General features: G+C 49.2%; 1 protein-coding gene across 1 annotated transcript in view; it reads right to left on the bottom strand.

Annotated features, from left to right (window-relative positions):
- AHR (aryl hydrocarbon receptor) overlaps nucleotides 1-13,007 on the bottom strand; it is a 140,218-nt gene that overhangs the window by 96,569 nt on the left and 30,642 nt on the right. The window lies entirely within an intron of this gene.

A 13,007-nucleotide genomic window follows, 5' to 3' on the forward strand; every position in this document is an offset into this window, starting at 1 on the left:
CTGAATTCTTCAAGGAATGGATTCAACAAGGTGGTGGAAATGTTCCTTAAAGATTCTGGTTCATGTTGACATGATAGCACCACACAGTTACTGCAGGTTTCTCTCTCTTACACATACTGCAAATCTCCCATTACACCACATCCCAAAGGTGCCCTTTGGATTGAGATCCTGTGACTGCAGAGGCCACTGGAGTACACTTAACTTATTGTTATTTTCATAGAACAAGCTGGAGATGATGTGTGCTTTGTGACAAGGCACATTGTACTGCTGGAAGTAGTCATTAGAACAGAGATTCTCAAACTCGGTCCTCAGGACCACACACAGGTCAGGTTATGCAGGTCACCCAGCAGGTGCACAGGTGTATTCATTACTCAACGACACATTTTAAAATATCCACAGATGGAGCTAATTATATTTCACCTGTTATTCTGTGAGACCTGGAAAACGTGCAATGTTTGGGGTCCTGAGGACAGAATTTGAAAACCTGTGCATTAGTATATGGGTAGACTGTTGTCAAAAAACAGGAGTGGGGAACCTTTATTCTGCCGAGGGCCATTTTGATATATAGAACATTATTTGCGGGCCCGGTGTAGGCCACTCCCTCTCCATGTGATGTCACTCGGGGCGGGGCTACAATCGCCGGTGATTACAGCAATGCCCGGAGTATACTGAAGATGCTCCGGGGAGCTTGCAGTGTGACCGTCTGAAGCATCCTAAGGAGGCTCCAGGCAGCACTGCTGCATAGATTCTGGCTGCAGTGTGCCATTCTAGGCACCCTGCTAGCCAGATGAGGCTAGCAGAAAAAAGCTCCGAGGGCCAGACCAAATGATTCCGAGGGCCTTATACGGCCCCCGGGCAGGAGACTCCCCATCCCTGTCATAAAAGAATGTTCATGGTCAGCAAGACTTTGCAAGTAAACAAAAACACAAGTTGGTATTAAGGGGCCTAATGTTTCCCAAGAAATCTTTCCTAATACAGTACGCTTACACCACCACCCTGAATTGATGGTACGAAGCAGGGTGGATTCACGTCGTTTACGCCAAATTCTGATCTTACAATATGTGTGTCGCAGCAGCAATCGAGATTACTCAGACGAGGCTATGTTTTTCCTATCTTCAACTGTCCTTTTTTGACAAACCTGTGCCCACTGTAGCCTCAGTCAAGTTTTTAGCAGATAGGAAAGGAACATGGTGTGGTCTTCTGCTGCTGTAGCCCATACACTTCAAGGTTCAATGTGCTGTGGATTCAGAGATGCTCTTCTGAATACCAGTGCAGTAACACATGGGGGGGGGTGTTTCTGATTGGCCTCTTTACCGAGTCGAAGCAGGAAACAGTACTGACGAGATATATGAACATCTCGTCTGCCGGAGTGGGAGAGTGAAAAAAAGAAAACCCTCCAGCAATCTCTGACAGAGCCCACAGCGCATCAGCCTAGTGCTGATGTGCGGTCTTCTCTCCTCCTGGCTGGCTCCACTGGGCATGCACGAGATCTTGCAAGCATCGTAAGATCTCACGTGCAGCCCGGCAGCCGCCACAGCCAGAGACAGTGCTGTCCCTGCTGTGGTGGTAGGGCAATGACAGCTACCGTTAGCTATCAAAATCAATAGCTGCAGCTGTCAGAACAGTCAGTGCCACTGACCGTTTATACATTGCCTAGAATAGCGAACCGGTCATTTACCACACATATCCTCATTAATACATGGGGGAGAAGTGGTATCAGCAGCACATAATGTTAGCCGATACCACTAATCCTCCTAACGCACTTTCATACATCTCCCCCATGGTTATTTGACTTACTGTCGCCTTCTTGTCTGCCCATTCTCCTGTGACCTCACTCTTTAGCTGCCACTTACTGGATGCTTTTTGTGCTGTACACCATTTTTAATGACCTCCAGGGACTGCTGTCAATTAAAACTTCCAAAAGATCAGCAGCTCCTGATATTCTCAAGCTACTCCGTCTGGCACCAAGGTCATTCCATGTGAAGTGGACCAATGTTGAAGATCTTCCCCACCTGATTGTGCACTGCAGAGTCTGTGACAGTTGCACCCACCCCCACTTTGAGGGCCATAGTTTTGCTACTATTGCATATTGTGAACTAAAATTATCACAAAGTTAGTCTGAAATATATGCTACCTTCATAATTGGAGGTGGTCAGACGGGGACCCATGGAATGCTCCACCATCATTCCACAGTCAAAGTCACTTAGATCACTATTCTACCCCAGTCGGACGTTTGACCTGAACAACTGAACCTCTTGACCATATCTGCATGTTTTTATGCATTGTTACTGCCACATGATTGGCTGATTAAATATTTGCATGAGCAGAAGTACCTAATAAACTCGCCACAGAGTGTATGCTCTGCAGAGAATGCACATCAAATCACAATATAAACATGATGAACTGAAAAAAATATATATCAGTTCTAGATTCTCGGACAAAGTATAACTATTAACCACCTCTCTTTTTACGCTAACTTCCATTCTGTATTTCTCAGACTGCCTCTCCTTGCTTTGCTAGCCTCTCTCCATAGGGACATTTCAACTGGCCTCAGCTGACATGCTACATTAATGTAAAATCATTAAAGATAATGAGACGTGTCTTAACCAAGTGCGAACAGCTATGAAGTGCTGTAACGTTTACAATTCAAATATCATCTTGTAGCATTCTAATTATACAGAATAATGAAAGCTGAGAGGTTAGGAGTTACATCACCCATTTAACTTGCACTGTTTTATTAAATAAGCATTAGCAATAAAGTGTTATTTGAACACAAAACTGATGAGTCAAGTTTTTTTTTTTCTTCAACCAGTCTCTGGATTCTGTATCATTTAGATTTGCACAAACAATAGTTAATAAACAGCTGCTAATCATATCTTAAACCAGCACTAGGAATAAAGCACGAAGCAGACTATAGATTAACTGGGTGTAGTAGGTATTACCACCGGCCGCAGGTTCAAATCCAGACAGCGGCAGCCCGACCAGGGTGAAGTTCCCGATCGTCTCTAAGGTAAGTATCGCTAACCTAATTCCCTCCCTAACACTAACCCTCCCTTAGGGGTGGCTAACCCTAACCTTCCCAAGTGCCTAACCCTGATCCCCCCTCTAAGTGCCTAAACCTAACACCCCCTTTCCCGCAGCCTAAACCCAAGTCCCCGGGGGGGTGCCTAACCCTAACCCCCCACCTTCCCCTAGCCTAAACCTAACCCTCCCGGGGGGGTGCCTAACCCTAAGTCCGCCCGGGAGCCGTAAACCTAAGCGGCTGTCCGTGCCGGGCGTCGGTCTTCCGGTGTATGGTTAATGACAGGTGTCGAGTTTTCAACGCCTGTCATTAGTACCACGACGGGATTAGAAAGTCTGGAAGCCGGCGGTCGGTATTTAGACCATCGGCTTCCAAACTACATCCCCATTAACTTTGTTGTTAAGATATTTCTGATAATGACATTTTTATTTTAGATTACAATGTGGTGATTTACAAAAGAAAAAAAAAAGTGCATCTTGGTCTTAATAAAATACTGAATACAAATGCATTTAGAATAAGATGGATTAACTATACACAATATTTAAAAAAAAAAAAAAATCTACTAAAAAAAAAAAAAAAAAAAGTTTTTCTATACAATGCACTTCTACAGACACCCCTCTCCCAGCTCCCACTGTGGCTACAGAGACGAGTTCATGGCCAGGGTTGAGCTCAGGAGAGAGTGGAACCCTGCAGAACCGGCACAGGGTAAGTATAAAGCACTCTGGGACAGGAATGGGGTGACCCAGCATATGTAAGGTCCAAATTATTAGTATACTAGTATGCCCATGGCGAACATTTTGCCAATTTGAACCCAGAATATAGGTACGGAAAATATGAGATATGGTAAGAACTTACCCTTGTTATCTCTATTTCTACGAAGTCCATAGGGTTCCACAGGATACCTTGGGGTATAGGTGTGACGTCAGTCGCAGGGCACCAAAGAGTTAAGCTTTCAGCCTCCCAGGATGCACTAGGTCCCCCTCCTATACCCCGCCCCCGGGCCAAGGCACCTCAGTTAGTTACCAAGCCATAGGCCGGAGGAGGAGAAGGAAGAGAGAGAACAAAGATCTGGACACATACAAGAATCACATTCTCACCAGAGGGAGACGGAAAACCGGTGACCAGAGCAAAGCCCATCTGCAGCACAGGTGCGACAGGGCGGGAGTCCTGTGGAACCCTATGGACTTCGTAGAAATAGAGATAACAAGGGTAAGTTCTTACCATATCTCATATTTTCTACTTCAGGGTCCATAGGGTATCCACAGGATACCTTGGGGATGTCCCAAAGCAGTATCCTTTAAGGGTGGGGACGCTCCTGTGCAGAAAGGAGAATCCGCCGCCCGAAGGAAGCATCCTGAGAGGCGAAGGTGTCAAACCTGTAACACCTCACGAAGGTATGGACAGAGGACCACGTAGCGGCCTTGCAGATCTGGACTGCAGAGGCACCACGTCGAGCTGCCCACGAAGGACCCACAGACCTAGTGGAATGAGCCTTCAGAGAAGGAAGAACCGGTAGGCCTTCATGAAGATAAGCTTCAGAAATAGCCATACGGATCCAGGCTGCCAAAGTTTGCTTTGAAGCAGGCCAACCCTTTTTACGGAAGCCATAGAGGACAAACAATGCGTCCGACTTCCTAAACGAAGAAGTGCGGTCAACATAAGTCCTTAAGGCCCGCACAACATCCAAAGAGGCCTCACCCACGGAAAGACCCGGTGAGTTAAAGGCCGGAACAACTATTTCCTCGTTAACACGAAACTGGGAAACAACTTTGGGAAGAAACTCGGGCCGAGTGCGGAGCACTGCCCTGTTCCCATGAAAAACCAAGAAAGGGGGTCTACAAGAAAGAGCCCCTAACTCAGAAACACGTCTGGCCGAAGCAATGGCCAGAAGGAAAACAGTCTTAGCTGTTAGCCATTTAATATCCACTGAGCCCAGTGGTTCAAACGGCGGTCCTTGGAGAGCCCTCAGGACCACAGCCAAATCCCAAGGCGCCACAGGTGGAACAAAGGGCGGCTGAATGCGGACAACACCTTGCATAAAGGTGCGCACATCCGGGATTGTAGCAATCCTACGGTGAAACCAGACAGATAGGGCCGAAACCTGTACCTTCAAAGAAGCCAGGCGAAGCCCATGATCTAGTCCCGCTTGCAGGAAGGCGAGAATCCGAGACAGACGAAACTCCAGCGGTGCATAACCTCTCGGTCGACACCACTGGAAAAACGTATGCCACACGCATGGTATATCCTCGCGGAAGACGGTTTCCGAGCTCGTAACATGGTACGCACCACAGAGCTGGAAAACCCCCGGGACCTCAGCATGGCCGTCTCAACAGCCACGCCGTCAAAGACAGCCGAGTCAGGTCCGGGTGAAGGCAAGGACCCTGAGACAGAAGGTCCGGTGGTAGCGGCAACCGCAGAGGACTGTCCACGGACAGACCCTGAAGGTCTGAGAACCAGTGCCGTCTGGGCCACGCGGGAGCTATCAACAGGAGCGTCCCTCCTTCCTGTTTGAATTTCCGGATTACCCGTGGAAGAAGGGAGACCGGAGGGAACAGGTATGCGAACCGGAACGTCCACCGGACGGACAGAGCATCCACCAGAGACGCCCCTTCGTCTCTTGTGCAAGACCTGTACACCGGCAATTTGTTGTTGTGCCGGGACGCCATGAGGTCGATTTCTGGAAGACCCCACCTGTCCACCAGTAGTTGAAAAACGTCCGGGTGCAGGGACCATTCCCCCGGATGAACGTCCTGGTGACTTAGAAAGTCCGCCTCCCAATTTAGCACTCCCGGGATGAAGACCGCTGATATGGCCGGAAGATTGCGCTCCGCCCAAACCAGGATCCGAGAGACCTCTACGAGAGCCGCCCGACTGCGGGTTCCTCCTTGCCTGTTTATGTAGGCCACGGTGGTAGCGTTGTCCGACTGGACCTGCACCGGGTGACCCTGGAGAAACCGATGTGCCTGCTGGAGAGCATTGAAGACTGCACGGAGTTCCAAGATATTTATCGGAAGCTCCGCTTCTGTCGGCGTCCACCTGCCCTGGAACAAGTGTGGACCCGAAACCGCTCCCCAGCCCCGAAGACTGGAGTCCGTTGTCAACAGGATCCAATACAGGACCCAGAACGGACGTCCCTTGTTGAGGTGGGTCGTCTGTAACCACCAAGCAAGGGACAGGCGAACCTCCGGGATGAGCACAATCATCTGGGACTTCAGAGTCTGAGGCAGCCCGTTCCACTTGGATGAATCAGGTGCTGCAGAGGTCTGGAGTGAAACTGTGCGTATTCCACCATGTCGAACACTGACACCATGGAGCCCAGTAACCTCATCGCCGAGTGTAGGAACACCCGGCGGCTGTGCAGACAACTGCGCACCCTTGACTGTAAAGCAGAGATCTTGTCCTCCGTCACAAAGATCCTTTGCTGTCCCGAGTCCAATAAGGCTCCAAGATGCAGAATCCTCCGAGACGGGATTAGAGTGGACTTCTGCCAGTTGATTAGCCAGCCGTGCCGTTGCAGCAGTGCAATGGTCAGGTCCAAGTGGCGTAACAGGAGCTCTGGAGATCCTGCCACCAATAACAGGTCGTCCAAGTACGGCAACATGCGAACTCCCTGCAGCCGCAGAGAAGCCGCCATGACCGCCATCACCTTGGTGAAAACACGTGGTGCTGTCGCCAGGCCAAAAGGGAACGCCTGAAACTGGAAGTGGTCGCTGCGGATTGCAAACCTGAGGAACTGTTGATGGCGCAAAAGAATAGGGACATGCAGGTAAGCGTCCTGTATGTCCAATGACACCATGTAGTCCCCAGATTCCAGCGCCAGAATGATGGACCGTAGGGTCTCCATCCGAAACTTCGGAACCCGCAAAGACTTGTTGAGTGCTTTGAGGTTGAGAATCGGACGATACGACCCATTGGGTTTCTGTACCAAAAAAAAAAAATTTGAATAGAAACCCTGGCCACTCTGGGAGAATGGAACAGGCACTATAACTCCAGCCTGGAGCATAGTGTGCAATACCTTCCGCAGTTCCATAGCCTTGTTCTGGTCTGATGGTAGACCCGTGGTGAAGAATCGAGCCGGGGGTCTGTGCCGGAAGGAGAGGGCGTACCCGTGGGAGACCACCTCCAGAACCCAAGTGTCTGTCGTAGTGACCGACCAACACCGGGTGAACTGCAGCAGGCGGCCTCCCACCCTGGGATCCCCCAAAGGGAGGCCCGGACCGTCAGGCCGCAGGCTTGTCATCTGGCTTGGGGGCCGGACGTCTGGTACTCCATGCCTGTTTCCGGGGCTTGACCAATTTCTTAGGGCCAGCCTGTCGAGGAAACGACTGTGGTTTGGGCCTGCCCTGGGCCCTAGATGACCGAAAGGACGATGGTCCAGAACCAGAAGGAGCAGCGGCCGACGGGAGACAAGCAGATTTGGCTGCCGCCAGCGTGGCCACAATCTTATCCAGATCCGGACCGAAGAGAACTCCATCGCTCTGGCAACCCAGCAAATGGCCATAGCCGGCCGTGCTGCCCCCCCTGCAAGGGAATAAGCGGAGTTCAGGCAGATTTCTACCTTGCGGTCCGTAGCATCCTTAAGGGAGGACATGGATGGCATCGGCAATGTGGCACTACGGACAAGACGGGTCACGTGAGAATCCACCTGTGGAGGGGATTCCCACTTAGCAAAATAATTATCCGCGAACGGATAAGCCACCGCCAGGCGTCTCTGCGGCTGGTATCTTTTGCCAGGTTGATTCCACGCCTCCTCTAAATGGTCCACCAACTGACCCGAAAGAGGAAAGACTGTGGCATCGCCCTTCACATCTTTGAAAAAGGCATACTTAGATTTAGCCGCTGGGGGAACTTCGTCCTCAATCACCAAGGCTGTGCGGACCGCCCGAATAAGTCCAGGAATATATACTTTGGACTTAGCATCAGCGTCCTTAGTATGGAGAGGTTCCTGATCGTAAGGATCCAGAATCTCCCCATCATCAGACGTCCCTTCGTCATCCTCATAAGGAGCGGACAGAGACGCCACCGGCCTTTTATGAGGCCGCATCACAGACTCCCCTTGCAACACATCCGACAAGTGCTGTACAGAACTCGTCAGGGAGTTAACCCACGCTGGCTCCTGAGAACCCGGGAGCGGGGAAATAGGGAGACTGTGGGGTACCACCAATTGTCGTGGGAACCCCTGCATGGGTGACGACACCACAGACTGCTGGGACAAACCCATCGGAGTAAACGCGGGCTGCGGAGCTAACTGGCCCACTAAAGCTGTTAACGCCTGAGCGAAACAAGCCCAGGGCGGCTCCTGTACCGGTGCTGTAACCGTAATAGGCCACGCCATGGACAAACACTGCCGGCAAAGGCCCTCCGCGCTACCCTCCCCCTCCGCTAACGGTACTTTGCACGTGGTACACTGTAGCCGGAGGGGAAAATCACTTTCAGACATGATGGCACCACGTATGTGACCTCTCTCACCAATTAAGTATTAATTAGGCGAGAGACCACCCTGCAGCACCGCACTGCAAGGGCTTTAGCAGAAAGAACAGGGACAGTAATAAAGCTGACAGTTTTGAGAAGATAAAGTTACAGGCAGCAGCGCTAGCACAGTCACATACAATGCAGAGAAATAACAATTCCTGCACTAACAGCGCTGATCACTCAACTACACAGACACAGGGCCTGGTAGGACACAGCGCTGCATACACAGACCTGAGCCACAGCGGAGGAGAGGTATGCGGGGGGACCCAGACCACGATGCTTCCTTCCAGACTTCCAGCAGCGTTCACCATGCGTTGCAGAGAAGATGGCCGCCGAGGAGCAGAGAGAAGCTGGCCTGGGGGAGGAGCGCTGACACAGGACCAGTCAGCACAGTGCAGAGAGGGCTGTGTGCAGCGGGGGAGGCGCCGGCTGTGAGACAGGGAAGGCGCGCTCCCCTGGCATGCATTTAACCCCTGGGACGCCGCAGCGCTACCGCTCTGCTGCGGTCCGCTGTCCCAGGGGGTAGTGGAAGCGCAGGTTGGTCGCCTGGCTCCACGCTGCAGCCAGTCCCCAGGGAGCCCCCTGCCTGGGGACTTAGGACCATGTGATCAGCGGGGACCCACCGCGGGACCCCGTTGCTTACCTCTGTCCCCCTTGAATCCGGCCATGGTCCGGAGCATCTGGGGTCACCGCTAGCTGTGACCCCAGACGCCCACCAGCATCCCCGGATCAGTACCGGCGTTCTGGTACCGGCGGGGTGTAGGGAAGACAGCATGGACGTCAGGACTGACTGTCCATGCTGTTCATCCAGATGTGCAGCCACAGCTGCATGAAGAAAAAGCTTCAGGGGCTCTTCTAGCCCCCACTCCAACAGGTGCACCCGACTCCGGCCGGGCACCAAACTAAACTGAGGTGCCTTGGCCCGGGGGCGGGGTATAGGAGGGGGACCTAGTGCATCCTGGGAGGCTGAAAGCTTAACTCTTCGGTGCCCTGCTACTGACGTCACACCTATACCCCAAGGTATCCTGTGGATACCCTATGGACCCTGAAGTAGAAAATGCTTCGCTAGATAATGGCTAGATCATATGTTAATACAACGGAATAGAGAAATTAAAGATGTGTGAGAAACATAATTGGCTCCGTTATGGTTTTTTGGGATTTTTTTATTGTAACATCTAGCCAATTTGTAAGTGTGATGATCTATTTGGCCATGGACTAAAGCAAAATGCATCATTTCCAGGGGGTATTGCAAGCTGAGCCCCTATAGATGCAAATGATAATGCACTGTAACTCCGCCTCACCGCCTCCCACCAATTAGCAGCTGCCGGCAGCTCTCGTGGAAAGCAGAGAAAAGAGGCGTTGCGTTCGAGGTGCAAACCTGGTACCGATTGGCTGTGAGTTGCAAGCCCAAAATCGACATGCTGGAGGAAGTAGGTGAGGGAAGAGCGCCCCCTACGGCAGTAGCCTCACATGTTGTGCTGCCCGTGCGCCTTCCCACATTATCTAATAGCTACTTTATGCAGCCAAGCGGCCAATCAGGAGCCGAACTGGGCAGAAGGTAAACAATGTCCACACATGGCTAGGGCGCCGGGTCCATGTTAGAGCACAGACCACCAGTAGTGCATGAGAACAGCTGCCGACGGCGGTCACCCCTATCCCGCTTCCCCCGAGTAACTGTGCTGGCTCTGTGTTCTGCTAGTATTCTTGACATTTTAAGGTTAGCAATACCAAAGCATTTATTATGGTTTTTGTCTGTTTTTTTTTCCCATCAAATTTTATACAGTTTTATTCCAAATTCTGTAATTTATTGGTGATTGAAATCTATCGCAAAAGAATCACATTAATATCTTAATTAGTCTGAGATATTAAAATTCAAAGAGCGTTCCGGACAAAGGGACTAAGCAAATTATATATATAAGAGAAATATTAACAACACAGCAAAACAGTGGTACAAAATATCTGTCATAGGAAAAACAGCTGTGTTCCACTCACAGTTGTTGGCAATGACACAGCAATATTTGAACAATGATTACAGTTACTCATGTTCTCCTTTATCTATGCAAACAATGTCCTCCAATATACTTGGATAGGGGAACACCAGGCATGCCTGGAGAATTCATAATGCAGAGTACTCATTCTCAGTAGTGGTGGTGGCAGTTTAAAGTTGGCACTTTTAAGTAATTTTTCCGCTCAACCCCGTAATGAAAGGGGAAAAAAGGCAATTAAAGTCCTCATTAACTTCACATATTTACAACTCAACATTGCCAAATAGAGCACCCGCATGCACTAATGGCGCAATTCAATTCAAAATCGTTGAGCCACCAAGCACTGCCACACTGCTCAGCTGTGCCCATACCAGCCACATATAGTACCCATGTCATTGCAAGTCTCTGGCTCACCTCTATGGGGTACAAGGCAAAATTTGCTATGTTGATGGACACTATGTGAAATTCCAGGACCACACAATGGCGATTGCCCTGAATTGAATCGTCACCATTCAGCCTGATTGGATCTTAGCATTTACTTACACGCAAGCTTAGCAAGAACTTTCCCAAACAGCCTCTCTACGTTGCCTCTAGACTTGTACCCTATTCAAAAGTGAAAATAAGGAAACATAGGCCTTCTGTCCAATAACATATATACTTGATTATAGTAGACATAACATGGCTGCTCAAATAGTGCAAATAAAGCAATTTAGGTACAATTATGTGATTGAGACAAGTTGATGAGGATTTAAAAAGAAAAGCTTCAAATGTAACCACTGGGGAAAAAAAAAAAAATTGCAGGCACTGATAATGGTAGGTACACACTATGCAGGTCACTCGGCAGATCAGACAAACGCTTCCTATTCTTGGAGCAATTATCAGATCAGTGTGTGCCCCGTTCACATCTAGCTCAGTGTGTACGTCCTTTGAAGGATTGGGAAGTCGGCCATCTTAAAAATTAAACAAGTATTAGATGCGATCTCCCGAGCCGACCGTTTGCAGGAGCATTTTAAGTAATCAGCTAACGATCCAGCATACACACCTATTCAGTTATCGGGCCGATAACACAAAACATGTGTTCTAGTTTCCACTATTTAATTTGTAAAATAACACTAAACAATCATTTATCAAGCACCTAATTTATGCATCAATTATTTTCAATGACCGCGAGTTTACCACATGCACACAGGTTAGGACAAACCAGGGCATATTTAAAGACAAAGAGGCAAAAGTAATGAAAAACAAAGATGGAAATCATATGCCTGTCAAGACACAGCACAGGAAATGTGCAGCTTCCAAAACCCTTAATAAAATAGCCTAAGTGTATGTTCAGTTTAAAATGTTATTTATTGTATTTTAAATCCAGTGGTGCATGCAATTATATGAAATATGTTGTAAAGATAATATAGCACTGTGAGATTATAAACATGATTTTGGTACTTACCGATAAATCCCTTTCTCCGATTCCATAGAGGACACTGGAGCCTTCAAGACAGTGGGCTATAAACGTGTGCCAAGTGAGAGCTGGCACTTTAAATTTTAGAAGTGTGACTAGTTCCTCCCCCTTTATACCCCCCTACAAGCCCAGTCTTAGGAAACTGTGCCCGATGAGAGCTGGGAAAAAACAAACGGAAGAGGAGGAGGCGAAACAAGTACACAGAACAATTAGGAGTTCGAAACAACATTAACACAACAAGAGACAAACAGTCCTCTAACAGTCATAACATAAAATGACCACAGCCATGGCAGTAAGGAACAGCGCAGGGTGGGCGTCCAGAGTCCCTTATGGAATCGGAGAAAGGGAGTTATCAGTAAGTAACAAAATCCTGTTTTCTCCTTCATCCACTAGAGGACACTGGAGGCTTCAAGACAGTGGGGACGCTCCAGAGCTCCCATCACGGGTGGGAGAGCACAGAGAACTCTGGAAAATAGACCGGCTATACTCCGCTGCAGAGGCCCCAAACGTGTCAAATCTATAAAAACGGATAAAATTGTGACGGCCAGACCAAGTGGCCGCCCGGCAAAGTAACTCCAAGTATGGAGGACGACAGGATAGAGCTCCCAGTTCAGACACCCTGGTGGCTGAGGCCAGCACGAGAAGAAGTGTTACCTTCCACGAAAGGTATTAACTCCACAGACTCCAAAGGTTCGAACAGAGAAGACTGTAAGAAGGAAAGGACGATATCCAAATCCCATGGAGCCGTAGAAGGAACAAAGGGTGGTTGTAACCGTATAACACCTTGCAGAAAAATCTGCACCTCAGGTATCAAGGCCAGCTTCTTCTGGAAGAAAACCGATAGAGCTGAGATTTGAGAGAACTCAGACGCAGGCCAGAGAAACCTGCTTGCAGAAAAAGCAGAAATCTAGCTAGTTTGAATTCTGTAGGAGGTGACCCTTGCCGTTCACACCATGAAACATAAGCCTTAAAAATATGTTGGGAATGTTTCGAAGTAACCTCCTTCCGGGCTCAAAATATAGTAGGGATTACCCTGGATGGGATCCAGCTACGTCTTAAGATGGCCCTTTCA

This window comes from Taudactylus pleione, unplaced genomic scaffold (assembly GCF_031769625.1).
Source record: "Taudactylus pleione unplaced genomic scaffold, aTauple2 ptg000758l, whole genome shotgun sequence".
NCBI classification, from domain to species: Eukaryota; Metazoa; Chordata; class Amphibia; order Anura; family Myobatrachidae; genus Taudactylus; species Taudactylus pleione.